The sequence below is a fragment of the Sciurus carolinensis genome, chromosome 3, assembly GCF_902686445.1.
Source record: "Sciurus carolinensis chromosome 3, mSciCar1.2, whole genome shotgun sequence".
In the NCBI taxonomy this organism is placed as follows: Eukaryota; Metazoa; Chordata; class Mammalia; order Rodentia; family Sciuridae; genus Sciurus; species Sciurus carolinensis.
The window spans coordinates 2,959,766-2,983,305 of record NC_062215.1 but is presented as its reverse complement, the minus strand read 5'-3'; the positions used below and the strand labels follow the sequence as shown (position 1 = coordinate 2,983,305).

At 55.2% G+C, this 23,540-nt stretch overlaps 1 protein-coding gene across 8 annotated transcripts in view; it reads right to left on the bottom strand.

Annotated features, from left to right (window-relative positions):
- The window catches only part of Rbfox3 (RNA binding fox-1 homolog 3), a 393,803-nt gene that overhangs the window by 190,224 nt on the left and 180,039 nt on the right, over positions 1 to 23,540 (bottom strand). The gene's annotated exons all lie outside the window — the stretch shown is intronic.

The window sequence follows — 23,540 nt, the reverse complement described above, 5'->3', positions numbered from 1 at the left end:
ACCCTGTGTGCACGTGCATGTGTGCGTCCGTGTGTGTCTCTGTGTGTGTTCAAGGATGTGTGTGCCACTCTGAGATGGACGACCTCTTCCTCTGGCCCCAGGGACCTAATCAGGGTGCCAGGCAGTCGACCCTCATTTGTGGAAAGTAAGGAGAGCTCAGGGTCTCGAGCTGGTTCTGCAACAGGGTGGGGCCTTCCCCCCTGCTCTGGATGCTTCTGGAATTGCCTTAGGACCACCCGTAAGTCCCTGGGTTCTGCTGGCCTTCCCCTCGTAGACCCCAGCTGACTGGCAGAGCCCCTGCTGTGCCCAGCCACCCCCCTCCACGGTTTCCTCCGCTCTCACGGACCTCGCATTGTCCACGGGTCTTCAGACAGAGTGTGCAGGTCCCGCACAACCCCCTGGCCATGCATGGAGTTTCCAGGAGGAGAGACAGCATGACAGCTGTCCCAACCCTGTCCCCTGACTCTCCCTGTGGGTCCTCCCTGGTCTGGAGGTCCTCTGACCACTCCCTGTCCACCCTGGTCCTCTCGCTTAGCCCAGGTCAGGTCCTTCCTGGCCCCTGCCTCCACCATGGAACCCTGGTCTCCACTGTGGCCTGGACAGTCCCTCTGCCTCCTGTCCCTCCTGCCCCTTGCTTGTGCCTTTGTGTCCACACCACCCCGTCCCCCCAATTCCTACCTCACGAGCTCCTAGCAGCGTGGGCTGCAGGGCCATCCCCACTGGCTCTCTCCATCCCAGAGTCCTCCTGCCTCCCAGGCTCAAGCCTCCAGCTCCCTCAACACATGTCGCTGAGACTTGCCCACAACGGGTCCTGTCTCCCAAAGTGACCAGCACCCAGAGGACAGGCACAGTGCCATGATTTCTTGTCCTTTTGGGCACCTGCCCCAGGGCTGGGCACAACTATCTCTGCAGTGAGGCCCGCCGTGGCCGGCCAGTTGTGAACACGGCCCGCACTCGCCGCACTGAGAACACACATCTCCAGGGTCTTTGGGGGACGTGACGGGGACGGGGAGAGCGCACGGCTCAGCTCACTTGGTGTTTGGTCAGCTGTTTTGCTGTTGTGACCAAAACTGGCCAAGAGTGATTTTAGAGGAGGAGAAGCTTACTTGGGGCTCACAGCTTCAGGGTCTCAGTCTATAGACGGCCGATTCCACGGCTCTGGGCCGGAGGCGAGGGAGAAAGGCTTGGAGGAAGGAAGCCGCGGGACACCACCGTCAGGAAGCCCAGAGGCAGCTGCGCTCAGCAGGGACGACACAGAAACCCCAAGGCACGCCGGGGACCCTCCTCCTCCAGCCACACCCTGCCAGCCTACAGTCTCTGCCCAGCCAATCCGTACCAGGGGATCAATGCGCCGATTAGGTGGAGGCTCTCAAAACCCCGTCAGTGCACCTCTAAACTTTCTTGCATTCTTACGCATGAGCTTTTGGGGGTCACTCATACCTAAACCATAACACTTTCCTTAATGCCCATGAAAGTAAACAGCATCCGATAGCCTGCGTGTGAGGAGACCCCCAGAGCCGCGGCCCCCACCCGCCTGGTCTCCTCGGCTGAGATCCACTGTGCCCTGACATGGCCTCCTGCCACCCAGGGCTGCCCTGTCTTTCTGTCCCTTCCCAGGTCTCAGCATAAGGACTTCAGGCGGGTGGCAGCTCCCAGGATGCTGGAAGGCTGTGCCCGGCTACTCCTAACTGGTCCCTGTCCCCTGGGTCACCTGGAGGCCAGAACAGCGCCCCCCCCAGGACCCTCCCACGGCCTCCCCTGCCACCTGGGCTCGATTTCCGTCTCTGAATTGGAGATCACTCCAGGCCCCCGGGCGGAGCTGGAGCCGAGGAGGGTTGGAGCCATGTGCAGTGTGCTCTTTTTTTGTGCTGCTGAGCGAAGCAGGGACCAGGCTGAGCACAGCTGGCAGGGAGGTGTTTTGTGATAAATCAATACACTGCCCGGGGCGGGAGAGGGAGGGATGGTAGGGAGCCCAGGGTGCCGGCAAGAAGGGGAGATGCCAGCCCAGCCTGAGCACCTGAGTCAATGCGGCACGTGGGAGGGGAGGAGAGACAGAGACAGAGACAGGCAAGGGTGGAGAGTCAGGACGGGCAGAGGGGCCCACTGGGGAGGAACACTGCCTCTGAGATCCCATAGGCAGGCAGCAGGTGGCCTCGCGGCCTCCGCACAGGCTGCGCCCATCAGATTGGGCATTTTTTTCTCCTGAAGTATTTTTATTAAAGGAAAAGAAGCCGTGGTGCCGACTGGGCTGCCCCAGCCTCCCCGGGCGTGGTGCACCGTGATAGTCTCAGTTTCTTTTGTTCCGGGGACACAGGACTGTTGAATTCTCATCCTGTAAATCAATACCTGGTGTCATGCCATCTAAAGCCATTATTTTTACACCAGAAAAAAATGGAGACTGAGTACAGTAGAAAGAGAGAGAGGAGACAAAAGTCATCACTGAAGAGGCTGCTAGCAGAACCCTTGCTGGGGACCGCCCAGCCTCTACACCCAGCCTCTGCACCCAGCCTCTGAACCCAGCCTCCACACCCCACCACCAGCTCTGCCGGACCCTGGTCCTGCTGGCAGTGTCTGGAGGGGAAGCAGTTGAAGAGGAGAGTCTCGGGGAGGGTTTGTCTGATATCCACAGCCCCAGGGATTTGTCTGACAGCAAACGACGTCTCCCGAGGACCAGCTGCCCAGATGGAGCACTGGGGCATCTTTCCCAGCTCCCCTGGCCCTCTCCTGCCCCTGCCCCTGGGCTCTCCTCCTCCAGGGTCCTCCCCTCGACCCAAAGCTCGCTCAGCCTCCACGCCCTCCACACTCTCCTCGTCACCCCTCCTGGGAACTGGGGTCGGCTCAAGTTCCTGCCTCACCCTGGTCACAATGGTCCCCCTGGCCAAGCCCAGCCACTCCTACAGTCCTTTCCCATCACGCCCTCCCATGTCTACCCAGCGCCCCCCTCCTGGGAGCTCCGGCCCTTTCCACCTACTTCCTAAATGGAAATCCTCAGCCGGAACCTCTGCGCCTGGCCGGAGTGCCTGTGGAGGGTCCCAGGTCATTTCCATCCGCTCTGATGTGCTCCAGCCTCTGCTCTCCCCGCCAGGACGTGGCCAGCCCCACGGCATCCAGACCACGCCTTGAGTCACGTCGGACCCTGGCCGCCCTCTCTTGGGCTCAGGGGCCCTGGGACTGGAGGGGCCGTGGCCTCGCTCTCCACCTGTCTCTGCAAGGTGGCTGCGCTGTCGCCGAGGTTGCGCCAGGGGTCCTGGACTCGCATCCTCCCTGCTTGGTCTGGGGCAGCTATTTGGGAATCCGCAGCCTCCTCATTCCCTATAAGTGAGACTCTTAGCTCTGGGGACCCCTAGGAGATTATTCCAGAACAGGCACACCTGGGCACCAACGCGACATTTCGCAACCTCTGGGGAGGTGACGGGCCACAGAGTCCACACTCCAGAGCTCTGGTCTGCAGGACACAGGCGAGTTCCCCAGGGCTGCCGGGCCGTCGCAGGGGCTCCTGCCTGTTCCAGTCTCCCGCTCCCCTCTGGAAAATGAGAGCAATAAGGACCCATCGCAAAGCCTGTCTGACCTTAATCCACGCCGGGCGGAGCCCAGCCTGGCGTACAGCAGGCCCCTCTCTCCCGGGCCTCCTGCTCTTCCTCACGCAAGGCACGGGCTCCACTGCCCCACCAGGCCCCAGTGGTCCTTTCTGACTGTCTAGAATATTCTCTACAGTGACTCTCACTTGTCCTCCAAAACTAGGCTCTGATGTCAGCTCCTCTCCTCCCGGGCCTGCCAGACTCTGGTCCAGTCCCTCTGCAGGGCTCTTGGAGTGACGGATGTCACACCACATCTGCTCCAGGGGACGGAGTGGAAGGGCCACGGGGCCCCTCCGAGTGACTGGGCCACAGCGCCTGGATGTGCAGGGCTGCCCACAGGGGGCGTTTCCCGAGGGGTCTTGATCATGGGTAAAGCGCAGAGACTACCTGAGACCCAGGGCAAGGTGCCCAGGACTGGGCCAGGGGACCACTGCACGCAGCCTCTTCCGCCCCGCGGGAGGGGTGGCTGTGAACCCTGGTGTCTGTGTTTTCAGGTGTTGTCACCTTCCCAGGTCCTAGGTCCCGGGTGGGACGGGGCCCTCGAGGCCTCCACTTGATCCTCACTCCAACCCCATGTGACGGCATTACCCTCATCTATGGTGGAGGGGCTGGGCTCTGGGAGAGCCAACCCCTGGCAGGTGTGGTCCTCGCGGATCAGGACTCCCCCAGTCTCTTGCCTGAGGACTCCAGACTCCCCCAGATGTGGGTTTGCACGGAGCCCTGGCCCAGGGTCGCCAGGCTCTGCAGGGAGGCCCAGCTTCCTGCTCTGTCCTGCCTCCTGTGCCCACTCCCTGCGCTCAGAATATGCCGTCCTCCCGCTGTGTGGCCTCTCCCTCGGACCTCAGCGCCCATCTTCCCTGAGCAGCACGCCCAGGTACCCCCGCCCTGGCTGCCACCTTGTGGTGACATGTATCGGAACTTAGATTTTTCTGTTCAGCATCTGAATTTCCCAGAAATCCCTCCCGGGTTCTCATCCTTATCCTATTCATTTATTTTTATTTGCCTATTATTTTCTTATAGAAAAGAAAACCCTCAGCTCCTCACACTTGTGCATCTCCCTGCGCCGAGTCTCCCCGGAGTCCAGGAGACTTCCTGCGCACCCTTCACTTGGTTAACACCTCTGTTCTTGTAAACCCAGATGGGACAGTTGGGTTTCCACAAAGCTGAACAGCACGTGGAGACAGACCAGGGCCAGGGGCTCACAAGAACAGAGGCGAGGCCCCTGGCCAGTCCTCTCTCCTCCACGTCTCACCTCGGACTTTACCCCAGTCCATAAAGACAGTCCCGTGTCCTTGGCTCCCTGGGAGGCAGCTTGCTGACCAGGGCCACACAGGGAAATTCAGATAATGAAGAGCAACGGAGAACCCTCCAGAGTTCTGGGGCTCTTACGTGGCGGAGCCTCAGCGGGCAATCACCAAGGTGCAATCAGAAAGCAGAGCTGCTCAGAGTTCAACAGTCCTGCCCACGCAGGCCGGACGCAGCTCTGCAGGCAGGACAGCAGCTCGGGCCACTTCTCCTGAGGTCGACGGGGCTGAAATTCAGCAAAGGGAAGAAGAGCACACTTGACGACCATGAGTGACCGGGACAGGCCAGGAGGCCCAGCAGAGTCCCCTCACACCATCCTCCTCTCCAGAGCCACTGCTGGGTGCCCAACCAACTGCACCTGCACCCTGGGTTCTGCATTGAAATGCGAGTCTTACCACACACACACACACACACACAGACACACACACACACACACACTCACACACATAAACACACACACACATAGACACACACACACACACATAGACACACACACACAGACATACACACACTCACACACATAGACACACACACACACATAGACACACTCACACACATAGACACACACACATAGACACACACACACATAGACACACACACACACATAGACACACACACACACAGACACGCACACAGACACACACACACACAGACACATACACAGACACACAGACAGACACACAAACACAGACACACACAGACACACACACACACACACACACTCACACACATAGACACACACACACAGACACACACACACACACACACATAGACACACACACAGACACACACACACACTCACACACATAGACACACACACACATAGACACACTCACACACATAGACACACACACACATAGACACACACACACAGACACATACACAGACACACAGACACACAAACACAGACAGACACACACACAGACACACACACATAGTCACACACACACACAGACACAGACACACAAACACAGACAGACACACACACAGACACACACACACAGACACATACACACACAGTCACACACATGGACACACACAGACACACACAGACACACACACACATAGACACACACACACATAGACACACACACAGGTAGACACACACACAGAGACACACACACAGACACACAAACATAGACAGACACATACACACACATACACACACACACACAGACACACACAGACACATACACAGACAGACACATACACACACATAGACACACACACACAGACACACACAGACACACACAGACACATACACAGACACACAGACACACACACAGACACACAAACATAGACAGACACACACACACACAGACACACACACAGACACATACACACACAGTCACACACACATGGACACAGACACACAGACACACAATCACAGACACACACACACATACACACAAACACACACACACACACACACAGACACAGACACAGAGTCGGTCCTCAGAGTCCAACTCTAGAAGAAAAGAAACTGGCCAGTGTGTGTGCTCCTTGCTGAATTTCCACAGCGACCTCCTGCGTCGACTGGCACACCTGTCCACATATTTTCTAATGGGCCGGAAGGAGTAGAGGCCCCAGCTGGTGTCCACAGTGGTAGGAAGGAGGACCAGGACAGGGGTGACCCTGTCCACGGCACTGCCGCAGGCAGAGGAGGTGTGTCGGGCAGGTGATGACTGTGGCTGGAGCAGCGGGGCTTCCGGGGAGGTGCGGGAGAAGGGGAGGCGTCCAGGACTGCCTGTGGCCACGTCCCTGGCCTCTCGCAGCTGCAGTCTGTTTATGCAGGGATCCGCTGCATCTGCCCGGGATGGAACCCTACCCCCAGGAGCAGAATTCACATCGGGATTAACACTGCTGCACTGTCCCCAGGGGTTTCCCCATGGAGGGAGAAGAGGAGCGGGCAGACTGGGCTCCCAATGGAGAGCCAGCTAGAACGCACTTTGCCCGTTCCTGTTCCCTGCCTCCTCCTCAGGCTGTGGTTTTGGCTCCTGAGAACATTTACATCAGAATCCTGAGTTAGAAGGAGGGGTGGTTCCATAACAGTTCCAATTCAGGGCAGCCTCCCTGACCCACAGACAGGAATCCTCTGACAGCCACCAGGAGGTTCTTGCTCACAGGGAGGTTTGCAAAAGCCCTGGTCTGTCTCAGGTGAGCATCGCAGGGCCTGTGAGTACCAAGCAAACACACAAACTCAGCCACCTCGGGATCTCGGGGAGGGCCCCTCAGCATGCAGACCGCTGGGTCCACCCAGCTGACACAGTCCGCGTGCCATCTGAGCATCTGCATCCTGAGCAAGCGGCCAGATGACCGTGCTACTACCTGGGGGCCGAGTTGAGGAGTGAGAGCTGGGGTCTAGTTTGGCCCCCTCGGCTCGTTGGTTTTTAAGGTGAGAGGACAAACCCAGGGCGCCGAGCGTGCTGGGGACACTCTACCACCGAGCTCCATTTCCCGGCCCAGGTCCCCACACTGTGACTTCACACCGGCCACCCGAGCTTCTCCCGCTTCCTGACCCACATCTCTTGAGTGCACACAGAGAGAAGGTGGGATGAGTGAGGGTGAGGGTCCCTTCCAGGCCCTGGTCCCCTGACCCCAGGCACTGCTGAAATGCAGCGGTAACCATCAACCACCAGGCCGCCCTGCCCACAGAACCCACCCAGCTGCCTCTCGCCTCCCTTCCCCTGCTGAGCTCAAACCTCCCAGCACCCGGGAAGCTGCTGGGCGCTGGGCAGCAAGCGCCACAGGCGGCGGCGCCCAGAATGGAATTCCCACTGGCTCCTGCCTGCCAGGCGGGTCTGCCCTGGCTGCAGCCCACTGGGCCCGGCTGAGACGTCCCGCACCTGGGAGAGCTGAGTGTGTGTCCCCGCCTCCCAGCTCGATGGGGCAATGTGACTTCTTGGTGCACCCGATGCATCTGAGAAGTGAGACGATTCTGGGTGATCAAAGGCGGCCAGCACATTTGGTGAGGATGTAATTATCACCCGCTTCAGGACACAGGCCTGGCGCTCAGAATCCTGGGGACGCAGACGCTCCAGTTTTCCACCATGGCCTGACTTCATTTGATGAGTGGGGGGAAGAAAAGTAAGGAAAAGAAAAGATGAAAACATCTGCAGGGACATCTGGCGAAGCGGATTCCTGAGTCAGCGCGCGGGCGAGGGCCGGGAGGGGCGTGTCTATGAACAACTGCAGTACTAAATGGAAGGGCCGGCACCTCCGCTTCCGGGGAGGGGCTTGCCGAGCAGCGGAGCCCGGAGTCGAGCGCTGCGTCTGACGGAGAAGCGGCCACACCTGTGCGTCGGGCGCCGCTCACACTGGCGTAATCACAGCCTCTGGGTCCCGGCAGTTGGTTCCCCAAAAGAGCCATTTGAAGAATGGGCTCCACGTGTCTCTGAGCGTTCGTGGGCAAGCGGGGTCACGCCCACGGGGCCGGCCACAGCTTGGACAGGCACGACGCGGGAGCCTGGGTCTGTGTGCCAGTCTACGCACAGGCCTGTGTGTGGGTCCCTGGACGGGGTCACGTGCACCAGGAGGCAGGCGTGGGCACACGTGTGTGTGCGTGTGAGCAATTGAGCAACGTGAGGTCACACGCGTGTGTGTGCCCAGATGTCCCAGCGGGACACCACACTGCAGCCTGTGGCCACCCTTGCGGCTTCCTTTCTCCTTCCCCGGGTTGTGTGTCTCCCCGGTGTTAATGGCTCTATCACCAAAGGTCTTCCTACTTAAGTGGATCCCTAGGAGGCTGTTGCTGGGGGCTCAACAATCAGGGCCAACTGTGGCTCTGGGGGGCCGGGAGCTGAGTATGGCCGGTGAGGCCACGCTACCTATGTGCATGGAGGCCCCTGCTCCCCCCGAAACCATCAGGGCCCCCGCCCTGCCTGGAAGAGCAGGGGCACCCCCTCGGCACACACGTGGGAACGCAGACCCCGTGCTGCACGCTGCCCCATCGACCCCTCTGGATCCCGGGCTCTCTGCACGACCATCTTAACAGTCAAGGGGTGGACGGCCTGCTGACCCCTGACTGCCCCCCGCGCAGCCCTCTAGGAGCCTGTGGCAGACGCAGGTGATATCCCGATGCAGAAGATGAGAGGAACAGGATTCGTCTGGGAGCCTTCGCCTTTGACCCTGGGGGTCCAGGAGGGTGTCTTCGGTGGCCGCCCTGCCTCCCCAGCTGCCCAGTATTGGGGGTGAGATTGCTGCGCCTGCCTAACCGGGCGCGGCCGTGTTTAGACCCCTGGCTCTACCCGCTTTCATTCTTGTAATATTCATCACACTGGTTTATTTATGGGGCGCTCTTTGGGAAGTTATTTTTCAGGCCTGGTGAATAAAACATCAGGCTCTGTGGCCTGTCAGGGTAGCGCCGAGCCTCTGATGCCAGCCTGGCCAACTGCCGGCTGCTTTTCCCAACGAGCGCACTTTTAGAGAATTTATTTGTGTTTTGTTGGGCGTTTGTCGTTTCTTCCTCTTTTGGCTGGTGGATGTGGGTCCCTGTCAGAGGCTTTTCTCTTCTGATGAAATGGGAGCCCTCGCTTGGTGCTGAGCGGGACCCTGGAGAGCCCCCAATCCCACAGCCGGGACACTCCCAGCCTCAGCCAGCGGCTTCTGCCAGGTGGGAAGAAGGGCCAAAGGTGGCCCGGGGGGGGCCCGGGTGGCGTGGGGGGACACTGACCACTCTGCGGGTACAGCAGGTGGGTCTGGGCATGGGCTCTGAAATCCAGTGAGGATAAGGGAAACCGCAATCCCGATTAATTAAACAGAGCTTGAGTAAGAAAACCCACACTTGAAGAAAACGAGGTGAAATGACTCGCTTCCCGACGGTGGCTGTCATATTTCTTAGTAATTCTACGTGCATTTAAAGTGTAGATCTCCTTTTGTGACTTCTAAAGTTTTATTAAAGAAAAGAAAGGGAAGGAGAAAGGAATGGGAAGGGAGCAAGGAAGAGAGGGAGGAAGAAAGGAATAAAGTCAGTGAGAAAGAAACAGCAAGAGAGCAAGGTCCACTGCTGGGCTTCTATTCAGAGGCACGAGGTCATCTGGCCACCAGGCCTGCCCACCCTGCCTTGCAGATCAATAACACTCAGCATGTATACACAGTGGAATATTATTGAGTCATAAAAAAGAATGCAGTTCTATCACTTGTAACATGAAGTGGAGGTCATATGCAAAGTGAAATAAGCCAGGCACAGAAAGACAAGTCCCACACCCGGAAGCTGAAAGATTGATCTCAGAGCAGTAGAATGGACGCTGGCTGCCAGAGGCCAGGGAGGGAGCAGGGGGAGGGGGAGGGGAGCGGGCCAGGGGAGCAGCTGGATGGGAGAAACACCTTTAGGTGGGGTGCAGCACAGTGGGGTAACCATGGTTGACGGCAATTCAAGGCGCGTCTCAAAATAGCTGGTGGAGAGGATGTGAATGTTCCCAACACAAAGGGGTGATAAATGTCTGCGTTGATGGATGTGCCAACTTCCCTGATCTGATCATTACACGTTGTATGTAAGTATTGAAATGTCACACTGCGCCCCATAAATACGTGTAATTACTATGTGTCAATTAAAAATAAAAAATATATTTTAAAAAAAGAAAGGGGGAGGCGACGGGAAGGCAGGGAGGAGGCTGAGCCGTATTTCAGACGGAGGCTACCGAATCGATCCCTCTCCCTCTTTCTCAAGGAAGGCGCCTCAGAAGACCTCATCAAACTCCAGCCGGGTGCTAGTGGTCCGCCTTACCTTGTTCTTTGCAAAGAGGCCTAGTGCCTGGCAGAGCCTTTACCCCGTGAACGCCCTTCCCAGCAGCATGAAAGTTCAGTGGTTCCTTCAAAACTGGAGGAAGAAAATGTGGTCGAGTTCCTGGCAAGACTACCAAGCACCGCAGACCAAGGACCTGCTTCCCTCCTCAGACCCTCTTGGGATCCAGGGACACCTGGGTTTGCTGTGCATCAACCCTGGATGGTAGGTCCTGCCATTTGTGAGCTGCAGATGATCCCAGGTAGTGAACAAGAGATGATCCCAAACCCCACAGCACGGGTGCTCTCAGCCCATCTTACAGCTGAGGAGCCGAAGCTCAGAGAGGTCAAGGGGCAGCCAGACCCCCCCCGAGGCTTGTGGGCGCAGGATGTGCACACGGCCCGCCCTGTGCTGCTCGGCACTTGGCGTTGCCGCCCTGGGCAGGACGGCGGCTGAACCCGTCTCCCCCAGAGACAGCCACTTGGTGATGGCAGGGGACACCAGGAAGCAGCCACTGGTTTCCTCACGTCCATGGCAATGGCGAACAGCCGCAGACGGCACGTCACACCTCCAAGTGAGGTGAAAGCTGGCTTAGAGAGCTGCCCGAGCCCAGTGGGATGGAGGGTTTGGGGACCAGATGTTCCCAGTCAGCCGGGGCTCCCTGCCCGGAGGCCTGCGTCTGATGACTCCCCCAGACTTCCTGGAGCTAGGGCCCGTACAGCAGCGCAAACGCGTCTTTAAAAAACGCCCTTGGTTGTAGTATTCTCAGCCAGCGGATTCGAGTCTGCATCAATGAGAAAACCCCCAAAATGCCAGTCGGCACCTCCTCGAGACCCACCACCCCCACAGCCTTCAAGTGACCTCCAGTGACCAGTGAGGACATGGATGGCTCAGTCATGACTTGCCAGAGAGACTGCCCCGTTCCCTCCCTACACCGGTCTCTCAATAGGTAGCTGACCCCGGGTGGATCCCTGGCCTCACCTTACATCTGCTCTCCATGCACCCCACTCACCATACCCTCCATCAAAACTCCCATCAAGCTCATCTTGACCTCCTGATTGAAAAGTGGAGGCCACAGTCCCTGCCTTTCCTCAGACTCTACTCCCCCACCCCCACCCTCCTTCCGGAAATCATCTTAGATTTCATGTCGCAACACTGCCAACTGTCCCACGCATGCCTGTTGGGCTCTTTGCTTCTCTGCCTAACTCTAAATTTTGGGGTCCCTCAGAGGCTAGTACTAGCTGCCCTTTCTTCTTCCACTGCCCAGTTCCTTGGGTAGCTCACATTCTCCTCCTCGTGTTTTTGAGGAACTGGTTTATTGCATCCAAGTCGCTGAACGTGTGTGGGAGAGCTCCTTGCAGTGTCCCTTTGGTAGCCTATCGATGGCGGTAGGGTCTGTAGCGGTAGCCCCTGATCCATTCCCAGCACTGGTAATCTGTGTCTTCTCTGCTTTACCTTCGTCAGGGTTGCTACACGCTAACCAATTCCATTGCTCTGTTCAAAGAACCAGCTTTCCGTTTCATTGGTTTTTCTCTACTGTTACTCTCACTCAAATTTCACCAGTTTTGGGCTGGGGATATGACTCAGTCGGTAGAGTGCTTGCCCACAAGCACAAGGCCCTGGGTTCAATCCCCAGCACCGCAAAAAAAAAAAAAAAAAAAAAAAAAAAAAATTCCCCAGTTTCTGGGTTCTTTATTGGTTCCTTTCTTCTGTTGGCTTTGAATTGATTTTGTTCCTCTTTTAATTTCTTGAGATAGAATTTTAGATGATTGATTTGGTTCTTTTCTAATGTTAGCATTTAATGCTATGAATGTCCCCCTCATCACTGCTTTAACTACATCCCACAGATCTTAGTATGTATTTTCATCTCCTTTCAGTTTAAAGTATTTTTAAGTTTTCCTTTGAGACTTTATCTTTGACCCATGAATTGAAAATTACATTTTAAAGATCTCCAAGTGTTCAGACTTCCCTGTTATCTCTTTGTTGATGACTTCTAGTTTGATCCCATGACATGAGAGAACATGCTCCACGTGATCTTAATTCTCTTACATGTGTCCTGTTTTATTTTATGTTCCAGAATAATGTGTACCTTGGTGAGTTTTCTTATTTGAAAAGAGTATTCTGCTGTGGGAAGTAAGAGTTTATAAAGGTCTACTGGATCTTGTTGGTAAATGGTATCGTTTAGTTCTCATATCTCCTAGTTGATTTTCTGTCTAGTGGTTTTATCAATTTCTGAGAGAAAGATATTGAAGTCCCTGACTACAGTTGCAGATTTGTTTATTTCTCCTTTTTATCAAATTTTACCTTGTGTATTTTGAAATCCCAGTGTTCAGTGCATACACATTTGGAATTTCTGTCTCTTGGTGCTGTATCGACCCTTTCATTATTATGTAAAATTTCTTCTTGTCCCTGATAATTTACTTTACTCTAACATCCACTTTTTGTGATAATAATATTGTCTCTCCTGTTTTTCTTTAACTAATGCTTACATCTTTCCCCGTCTGTTTCCTTTAACCTGCCCATATCATTATATTTGAAGTGAGCTTCTTGTAGAGTACATTATAATTAGGTCATTTTTTTTTTTATAAATCAATTCTGTCAATCTATCTTCTAAAAATTCTAAAAATTGTTTGTCACATTTTAAGATAGTAGGATGCCCAGCTCAATCTTTTGAAACTTAAGTGCTCTGATTTGCTTCTCAAACTCACCACGGTGGAGCTAAAATTGGGCTTCAGCAAAGTGCGGCTTCTCCCGGCTGTCATGGCCACCCACGGCCCCCTCCAAGCTGACCCCTCGAGCTGACACTCTGAAACGGAAACGGCCATCTGTCGGGACCCTCTGCTTTGACGACTCTGTGGAACTGATTCAGTAAATCCTCACCTGAACCCTATAGCGACTCTGACTCTGCACTCACCTCTCTGCATCCTGTGACCTCTGCAGCCTCTTGGGCCACTTCTTAGCCTTTCTGTGACCCACTTACATGCCATTGTGTGACGTGTGATATGTGATTTGTACGTTTAGGTATTAGAAATTAAGACTGGACCAAAAGAATTGTCAGCCCCACTCATGACTCCAAAGGACCCACAGGTGTTCAGTGAACTGCCACGGATGGAAGTGGAGTTACCTGTGAACGTATTGTCACTCAACAAATCCTGACACCGTGGAAAGTCACAAAACGTCTCACGTAGGTTGGTGACAGAGCATGCTCACCACACCAGGGTATCATTGAGTCCCCCGTTGGTGGGAACCTGGGTTGTTGCTAAGAGTTTGCCATCATGAACAGTGCTGCTGGGAACGCTGGCACGCAAGTTTTGTACCGTTTGACACATGCCAGTGTCTCCCTCAAGTATGTGCTGGGGAGGAGGGTTGCTGGTCACAGGGTATGTGGAGGTTTAAATTTAGGAGATGACCCCATTTATCTTCCAAAGGGGTCAGACCAACTTACGCTGTCCTGCAGCGAACAAGAAGCCCAATGAGCCTCACCCTGAGGGAAGGTAGAAGATGTAAGGATAGTCGGGAGAGTAAAGGAGGGGAAAGCAACTGTGACTTCAAGCCAAAAAGCTCCACTGACACTCCCGGCTCTGCTCACAGGCCTGTGCTCCTCCAGACCTAAATTCCAGAACACCCCTTGAATCTGGGAGTATTGCGAGTCTGGACCGACCAGGTGCAATGCAATCCTAGCTCGCACGTCTGTGCCAGACTGAGTAGAGCCAAAGGGGAAACATCGTCAGAGACCTTGGATGCAGGTACATTGTGAACGTTATCTAGATAACGTCGACTTAGAGATTCTGAAGAGAGCCGGACCCCTGAAGCCCCTGTGCCCACCAAGAAGGGAACGGAGCTCACCAGGCTGCTCACCCCACGCTCGTCCCATGCTCTCTGATGACTCTGTTTCCTTTAAGAGAAGAGCCCAGGGTCCCGGAGCAGGTCACCTTGAGATGCCTGTGCTCTGTCCCCTCCAGCCTTGTCTCGTGCTTTCCGGAAATCCCTGCTCCTGACTCTTTCTGATGTGTCCTGAAGTTCTATTCAGTGGTGTGTGTGTCTGTGAAGGCTGAGTGGAGGTCACCTTCTCCTTCTGGGGGACTCCCCAGCCCCTAACTGGTAACAATCTTTCTGACATTTGGATTTGTCATGTTTTAAAATTTTTGTCAAACAAATGGAAGGTAAAGGCACCCATTAAGGTCTTAATTTGAATTTCTCAGCTTGTTAATGATGTCGAGCATCTCTTTTTATATTTCTCAGTCATATATTTTATTTTATATAAAATTCCTGTCTGCCTTCTGTCTCTATTGGGATATTTTGTACTTTCTTCCTGATTTGTAGGGGCTTGTTAAATGTTCTTGACACTAATCACCTAAAAACGTTGTTAATATTTTTCCCTCAAAATTGGTCTTTTTGCTTTCGAAAGATTTTCACTTCTTATATACTTCTCAATATATTGATTTTTTTAAAGCTCTTAATTTCTGCTTAATTTTAATGTACTCAAATCTATTGATTTTTAAATACTTACTTTACATGTCTTAAGACCTTTTCCTCTCTATTTTCCTCTAACAGACTTTGGACATTCAACTTCATCCACCTAAGTAAATTTTTAAAAAAGTGGCGTGAGGTAGGGATCCAACATCACACCTTTTATGTGCAGACTTATGCTCTGTTCCTCCCAGCTGATTTTGTTAAGCAACCCCTCCTTCTGTCAGTTGGCTGAAATGCTGCCTCAGCTCTAACCCAAAGTTGCATACACACATGGTGCTGCTTCTGGGGACATGTGACTTGGTCAACTGGTCAATCCCATGACAACACTACACAATCTTGAACACAACATAATAATGAAACTAGAATATAAACATTCTTCTCTTTAGAAGGGTTCTGGCTATTTTTGGTCCCTTGATCTTCTGTATAATAACCTTGCCCGGGTCCATGAAAAACTCCTCTCAGATACTGACCAGACTTGGATTGGCTATAGTCATTTCAGATCAAGATGGAGAAAATGACATTTTAATATTATAGAATCTTCTAATTCATTTATTAAACATCCTCCACTTGTAATTTACAATTTTCCTGCATAGATCTTCAATGTTTTTAAATGACTTCATTCTTGTTTGACATTTATTGATACTACCACAAATGATACCTTTTCTTTAATTATATTTTCTCATCTTTATGCCACTGGTACATAGAATACACCTGACTTTTGTATATCAACCTTATGTTAAGCAACTTGATAAACTTTTCAGTTTTTAAAAGATTTTCTGTAGATTTCAGGGGGTTTCTATGTACACGACCATCTCTGAAAGTAATACAATTTTCCTTCTTTCCAATCCTTTTGTATGTGGTTTCTTTTTTTCTTTATTGCACTGTGCAGGAGAATGTGTAATGGGAGATTTTACTCCATCTCCACATGCGAATGGCAATTTGGCTGTGTATAAAATCCCATGTTCTACATGACTTTTCTTCTGTGTTTTGGAATTGTCCTCCATTGTCTTTCTGCACCTGGTGTTGCTGCTGAAGATCCTGAAGTCCACCTGACCCTTGTTCTTTGTGAATGTCCTTCTCTCCCCTGTTGGACTCTTTCAGAACTTAGCTTAGTTATTCTTAAATGTCACTATCTGTGTGTGGGTTTCATCCCCAGCCTGTCTCTCTGGCCATCTAAGACAATTTCAATCTGAAAATGTCATTTATTTTTTCAATCCTAGAGATTTTACCTCCACATTTCCTTCCAACAGGCCCTCTTAGGGTTTTTATTTTTTCCTCTTTATTGGGTTTCTATTACCCAGATGTGAGCACTTCAACTTCTTTCCTCATTTTGTTATGGCTTCCCTTTGATATGCTCTTTCTTCTTTGGTCTGGGCAGAGATCTCCTGTCTGTCTCCTCCAATTCACCAATTCATTCCTCAGCTGTATTTATGCCCTGCATTTTAAAATTTTCAGCTTACGTCTTAATATCTGATATTCCAGCTTCGCTCTTTACGCTTCCTTGTTCCTGTGTCATGCTGCCACGATGTCCCTGTCTACTATGTTTATTCAGCTGGTTTTAGAACTTTGTCTCTCTGTTCCAGCGTTTCTTCTTCTAATGGGATCTGGAATCTGCAACCCAGTTTTTGGCTTATTTTTTTCTTTTTTTTCAACGCTTGTGCTTCTCAAGTGTCTTCTCTGGCCTATGAGCTCACTTCTGCTGGACGAGAGCCATTCTGCCCTGCAATGTCTACAGGAGGCCAGCCCAGGTGCCCAGGTGAGCTTGAAGGGTGGCAGATGCCCTCTGGGTGGAGAGGCTCAGATCCCTGTACCCCACGCCCCTCGTTCCTCTGACTCGCTCCTCGGGGCAGAGCTTCCCCTTCCCCGGGTGCAATAGAGCAGCCTCTGGGCATCTGCAGGGGAAGGGCGAGCCATCACTCGCAGGGTGGTGCAGGCTTGGCTCCTCAGCACAGGCTCGGCTGCCCTGGGGCTAGGATGCTTGCTCGGAGCTCTGCACTCTGCATGGTCACAGCATGGATGTGGCCGCAGGTGCGGGACATGGTGCAGGGGTGGGCAGGTGCTGTCCCAAGGCCGTGGCTCCTTCCGCTGCTGCACTTCCCCTCCCTTGCCCCGGCCCAAGCCAGCGGGTGCACCGACGGGAGCTCCTCCACTCTCCCCTCTCGTTGTGTCTCTCTGTTGTTCCCCAGGGGGTGACTTCAGAGCAGGTCACCAGAGCCAACCCAGCTGATCCAATGGGACGTGTCCAGAGCGACTGCCTCCACAGCTGGTGCCCTCCCTCTGGAAAACTGCCTCCCAGGCACCTGGTTAGTGGCTTCCCCACCCAAGGCCAGCCTTACCCCACCCCCGCCATCTCAGCAGCAGCAAAGCGGAGGCTCCGTCCCCACAGTGAACCCACCACTTGGCTCACAGGCACCCAGCCCTGCAGCCAGCTCCCCACCCACCCTGCCGACCGCATACCCCATGGTCTCCCTCCCTGAGGGCAGCAGGTGCTGCTGAATGGCCGACTCCTCCCTGCCTGGCCTCTGCACAACCCCTGTCACCTTGGGCTGCCCAGTGCTCTGCGCCCACTGTGCATCTCCCTCCCTGGGTCCATGCTGCTGTTGGCCTTTCTTGGTCCCTGTCCCTGCCGAGCTCTGCCTTCTTGGGGCCCTTGCAGTTGCTCTTTCTCTGCCTGTCACCCGCCTTCACCTACCTGACCCAACTCCTACACACCGTCAGGTCCCCACAGAAGTTCCCCTTCTCAGAGAAGCCTCCTCCCTATAGCCCAACCCAAGCAGATCCTGATGGTCCCCCAGCGTCCCCTGCAGTCCCCCTGACCCTTTGCCACTGTCTGGGGCTCGTCTTTGCATGGCCACTGCCTGCTGTGTCCATCCCCAGGCACGGCTGCAGACAGGCCGCTGCTCACCCCTCTCCCTCCCCTCCTTCAGGGTCAGCTGTCGCAGAGATGCAGCGAGAGCAGAGATGTGTCCTGTAAATCAGTGCTGGAGCCAGAGCCTCAGCTGCGACCTCCGGCAGGGCCCCGTCCCCGGGGCCGGAAGGTCCAGGATGACCCAGCACCAGGGGTCGCTGAGCCGCAAGCACAGGACCCACGTTTGCCCTGCTGCCACTGTGCCAGCCTGTGAGCGTCACCACCCGTCCCTGGTGGATCACTCCCTGCCCCGTCTGCACACAGGGACCCAGGCTCTGTCCTTGGCCTCCAGTCTCCGGAGGGTCGGCCGATGGCTACCTGGGCTTGGGGAGCAGGAGGGAGGCCTGGGCTTCTTGCCGCCCTGAGCATTTCCTGTGGCGGTCTCCGCCTGGCTCTGCCCCCGCGGCCCTGCCCAGGGGCTATTCTGACAGTGACCACTCTGCGCCCCACCGTCTGCCCGTCCTTGGGGGCAGCAGCCCCGCTATCCTTCCACCCGCCCCACGTGTCTGAGCCTCCATAGTAAAGGCTCTCACAACTCAAGGTAGATGGAAAGGCAGTTTTATTCCATGGAACGGGTCCACACTGACAGAGTGACCAAAGCGTCCGGCTGTCTGGGGTGACCCTGACCGTAGAAGTGGAAGTGCACTGCGGGACCCCGTCTGGCTGGGTGCGTCCCACCCGTGATGGACAGGCAGGTGGTGACCCCCGCCCTCCACGTCTGTCCCTAAGGAAGCAGGAGGGACCAGGGGCTCACGGCCGGGGTGGGCTCAGATGGCAGTGGTCTGCAGGAAGAGAGCCCTGTCCAGGGGAGCCTCCAGCAAAGGCCGGGTCCTGGCAGGGGCTCAGCAGAGCCAACAAGCCGGGGGACAGCTGGGTGCGGGCGTGGGGCCAGGGGAAGAAGTCCTCTCGGCCCTGCGGTCCCTCGCTGTCCCTCCCGGCACGTTCTCTAGTGACCTGACCCACTTTCCGTCTCTGAGACGGACGGTTCTAGGTCCTGGAAGAGGCGACTGTCCTTGCTGTCGGCTTCTTTGACCCAGCACATGTCCTCAGGGTCGCAGGGTCTAAATCTCCTTCCCTTGTATGCTGAGCTAAGGCGTGCGTATCCCACACCTGTGGCCGCTCCTCTGTCCATGGCCCCGGCTGCCTCTGACTGTCCGCTGCCGAGAGTCACACCACTAAGAACGTCGGGACCGGCTCTGATTGCGCCCTGGCTTCAGTCCTTCTGGTGAGGAGCTAGAATGGAGTGGCCGGGTCCCAGGACCTCTCTTGTCCAGGTTTTGAGGAACTGCCGTGATATTTTTGAAAGCGGCTGCTTCATCTGACGTCCCACCCGCAGGGTGAGGTCCCCTTCTCTACGTGCGGCCGCTCTCACCGTCCCTCCTGCTGGTGCTCGGGGGACCCTCGCTGTGGCTGTGCTTTGCATCTCCTCGATGCCCGGGGACCTGCTGCATCTTTTCCCGTGCCTGGTGGTCATTTATACAACTTCTATGGAGAAGGGTCTATTTAAGGCCTTGCCCGTCTCTGAAATCGACCTTCCTGTTGAGTCATAGAGGTCCTCGTCCATTCTGAGCACTGAACCAGCAGGACTCCCAGAGGCCACCTTCCCACTTTCCAGCAGGGCCTCTGCCGCACGGAAGTCCTGATGAAATCCGACTTACCTGTTGCCCTCTCTTGCTGTCTGCCAGCCCCTCTCTTTTAAGACTTCTGGCAGTTTTCCTGGAGGGTCTTTGGGGTCCCCGGGGACCTGTGGGAATCGGGATGGGTCAGCAGGCCACAGGCCTGTGAACAGTGGTCCCCCCGAAGGGGCCTCCCTGCACCCTGAGGAGCTCGTGCCCAGGGCCTGGCATCTGCCCGGCTCTGGCTGTGTCCTGGCTGTACCTTGAGGGAGCCGTCTCCAGTCCCTCCTGCCTGCCGCTCGGCTGACACCCAGTCTCATCCCTGGTTTCCCCCTTGAGCATGGCTCTGAAAAGGCCCCTGGGTTTGCAGGGTGGCCCGTGTCCCTGGGGTTCTTACATCTCTGTGAGCGACGAAGCACAAAGAATGGTGTGCAGAGAGCCACGAGGCCATGGGCACAAGGCTATGGGGAGCCACGCTGAACCCAGGACACTGCTGGCCACTGGGACCAGTCAGAGGGTGGTTGGGTCATGGTGGGACTAATCCTGGGGGGCTCTGCAGCCCCATCCTGCTGCACCTGGGAATGGATCCTGCCCCCCACGGGGACCATGTGGGGTCTCTCGTTGAGGTGAAGCACTGTGCCAGCTGTCGGGGGCTCGCAGGGAAGCCAGCTTATTGCCCACCTCCAGGGGCTGGGAGCATCCGCGGGGAGCAGGGGAGCCGGGCTCAGGCAGGGACCATTCTGGGGACACCGTACCACACAGGAGGACTTTATCTATCCATAGACAATAGAGCCACACGCTCCCATTGGCCTGGAGTCTCATGCCCTGAACACCCTGGGGAGCCTGGGGCTGCTGGCCCTGGCCTCCGGGGCTACTGAGGATTTCGCAGTTAGGATCTGCTCGACCTCGCCAGCTGACGCTGGGCTCTGCCTGCGCCCTCCTCCTGGACTCCTCCTCCTAGCTAGCCTGGGGATGAGCTTAGTTTGCTTAAACAAAAAGACTTTTCAACTGATCTTTGCTTACAAAACTTCTGGGAGAACGGAAGAGTCAGGCTTAGAAGTCACTGACTAGAAAGCAAAGCTGCTGAGAGGACCCCACCCTGTGCCGCAAGGGGCGGGCGCCGCCCTCCCCTAAGCCAGCCTCGAGCCAGGCAGGCCCCTGAACGCACCCTCCAGGAAACCCGTCCGCCTCCGGGTCTCAGCAGGGTGCCGCTGCACATCACTCAGCTTTGCTGGACAGCCGCTGAGGGTGGATGGAGCGGGCAGCCTCTGGGGAGAGAGTAGCCCCCCGCCCCCACCTCCCCGCTGGCCAGCCTGCAGGACCCCATCTTACAGACAAGCCTGCAAAGGGCTGTCCACAGCATCCCGCCAGCCCTGCCTGCTTGACCACTGAGCTACATGGCCCTCACACACCTCCAGGTGACTTTTTCTCTCACCAACACGTTCTTGTGTTTGCTCTTAATAGACTATTTTTTTTTTTTCAGTCCTAGGGACAAACCCAGAGACTTGCACATGCTAGGCAAGCCCTCTATCGCTGAGCTCCATCCTCTGCCCTTTTTATTTTATTCTGAAACAGGGTCTCATTAAATTGCTGAGGCTGGCCTCAAGCTTGTAATCCTCCTGCCTCGGCCTCCTGAGGAGCTGGGCTGACAGGAGCGCACTCCCACACCTGGTTGAGACTTAATTTCTTAAAAGAGGGATTTTAGGTTTGTAGTAGTTTGTTTATCAACACAGAGCACATCCTGGTCACCCTGAGCTGTGGTCTTCACAAGGGTTCACTTTTGGTGTTGGACATTCCATGGGTTTGGGCAGATGTACAGTGACGTGGGTCCACAGCCATGGTACAATGCACAGGGGTGTCAGTGTCCCAAACGTCCCCATGCTCCACCTCTGGCGGCCCCTGGGAAGCTCCGACCCCCTTATGGTCTCCATGTTTCACTCCTGGTGTCTTTGGAGTCTCTTGGTGGTGACTTAACTCACAAAGCCTCAGTGGACATGCCCCCACTATGGGATGAGAGTGGCGAGTGAGAGCAACCCAGGGTAATGGCAGCGAGGCCCTCAGCAAGTGCAGGGCAGGCACGGTCCCCGCTTGCTGGTTCCAGCACGCGGGTGTCCCCCTATGCTCCCCCAGGAGGGTAGAAGTCAGCACAGGTGCCCAGCCCCTCCCCCACCGCGGGGCTGATGTCTTCATTATTAGTCACGAATGTGATTATTTTTAGTTCCAAAAGACTGGAAGACGTTTCACACGCTCTGCATTTTGCAAGGTATCCTTGATCCCTCAAAAGTAAGAGTCCGAGACGTAATTAGCTCGTTTCATAGAGAACTGCTCTTGGGTCATTGTCACCTAATGGCTGGCTCCCTCCTTGCTGCTGGATTATTAATGGATGTTATTGCTAATAGACCGCCCCTTTAACGAGGGCTCTTCCCAGTGCCCCCCGTGAGACCCTTCTGACTCAGGGATCCCGCCCTCACGGGCTTAGCAGGGCCCTGGGATCAGCTTCAGCTGAGTTCAGCTGGTGGCCTGCAGGGGCGAGACCGCCCGCCATGCAGCTCAGCGGGAGGACGTGCTGGGGGCCTGGGGCACCAGCCTTTGCCCCTGATCACCCTGATTCTGCACTTTGGAGAGATGCAGGTTTGCACAGCAGCCTGAGTCTGTCTCCAGGAACCCAGCGTGACCCCAGAGGACCCTGCCAGCAGGTATTTCCTCTCTGTGGGGGGCTGCACCCTCTTCCTGTGCTTGAATAGAAGCTCGTGCTGGCCGCTGGCAGGAGGCGCACTCCCCCAGCCCCAGGTCCTGCTGCCTGAGGCACACCTGCTCCTGGACGCTGAGTTGACCCCAAGTCTCACCTCCTGTAAGCACCAGGCAAACTCCAAGCCAGCCAAGTATCCAAAGTCTGTGTTGGAGGTGGCTTCCTGCACTCTGGTGCCCTTGCTTGCTCCCAACTCCAACCTTGCCGAGATGCCATAGACCCTCCCTCCCCCTGAACTGGGGGACAGAGCTTTGGAGCATCCAATCTGAACATGATCTCAGCCTGGCCTTGACGTCCAGCCTGCTGCCCGGTGTTCCAGGAACAGGAAACGCGGGAGAGGCGCTCCCCAGCTGGCTGGGAAGGGCCAGCTGCCCTGGCCCCCCGGAGTCCTCTGCAGGGGGACGTGTGACTCTCTCACTCTCAAACAGGAAAGTCCTGAATTTTTTGATGCCCCCAGAAAAGGACACAATTCAGGAGTAGGTTTGAATAACTACTTAGAGAATGCCAATTTCCTTTCTAAAATGTGACCAAAGAGATGAAGATTATAAACAGACCAAAGTTGGAAACTCGTACAAGTCAGTTCCCAGGGCTCAGGTAAAAAGAGTTACGGGGCCACCGTAGACCAACCCCATTTTTCCTACAGCCCTGGTCCCTCCTCAGCCACACCTGTCTGGTAAGGTCCCAGCTGAACTGAGAGACTGAGAGGGGCTTCGGCCACTGTCCCTTTCTTGAGAAGCTATCATCTAAATTGTCCACCTGGGCACTCCCCTACCGACAGGGTGATGTCAGGGGTCAGGTGGTCCCTTGACGGCAGTCCTGCTCTGGCCCAGCCTTGCCTCAGCCCCAGACCCTCTGCACCTGCTGGTCAGGAGCAGCCGACCAGGTGCCATGTCCCTGTAGTGCATGCGTGTGTGTGTGTGTGTGTGTGTGTGTGTGTGTCCCCTGAAGCCAAGGGCAAGCAGGCTGTGTGCACGCTGGCCCTCACCCACGCCCACCTGGAGGCAGGAGGAGACCACCAGCAGATTGCCTGGAACAGAGGAAAACAACCCCTAGGCGGGCGTCGGAAGCTTGATTCCCAGGTTTAAAATTCCAAGAAAGGATGACGAAGGCCAAATGCATGAAAAGAGTTAAAAGAGAAAGAATGAGGGGCTTCTGGGGTGTTTTTAAAAGGAGAAATATTTTATTAGCT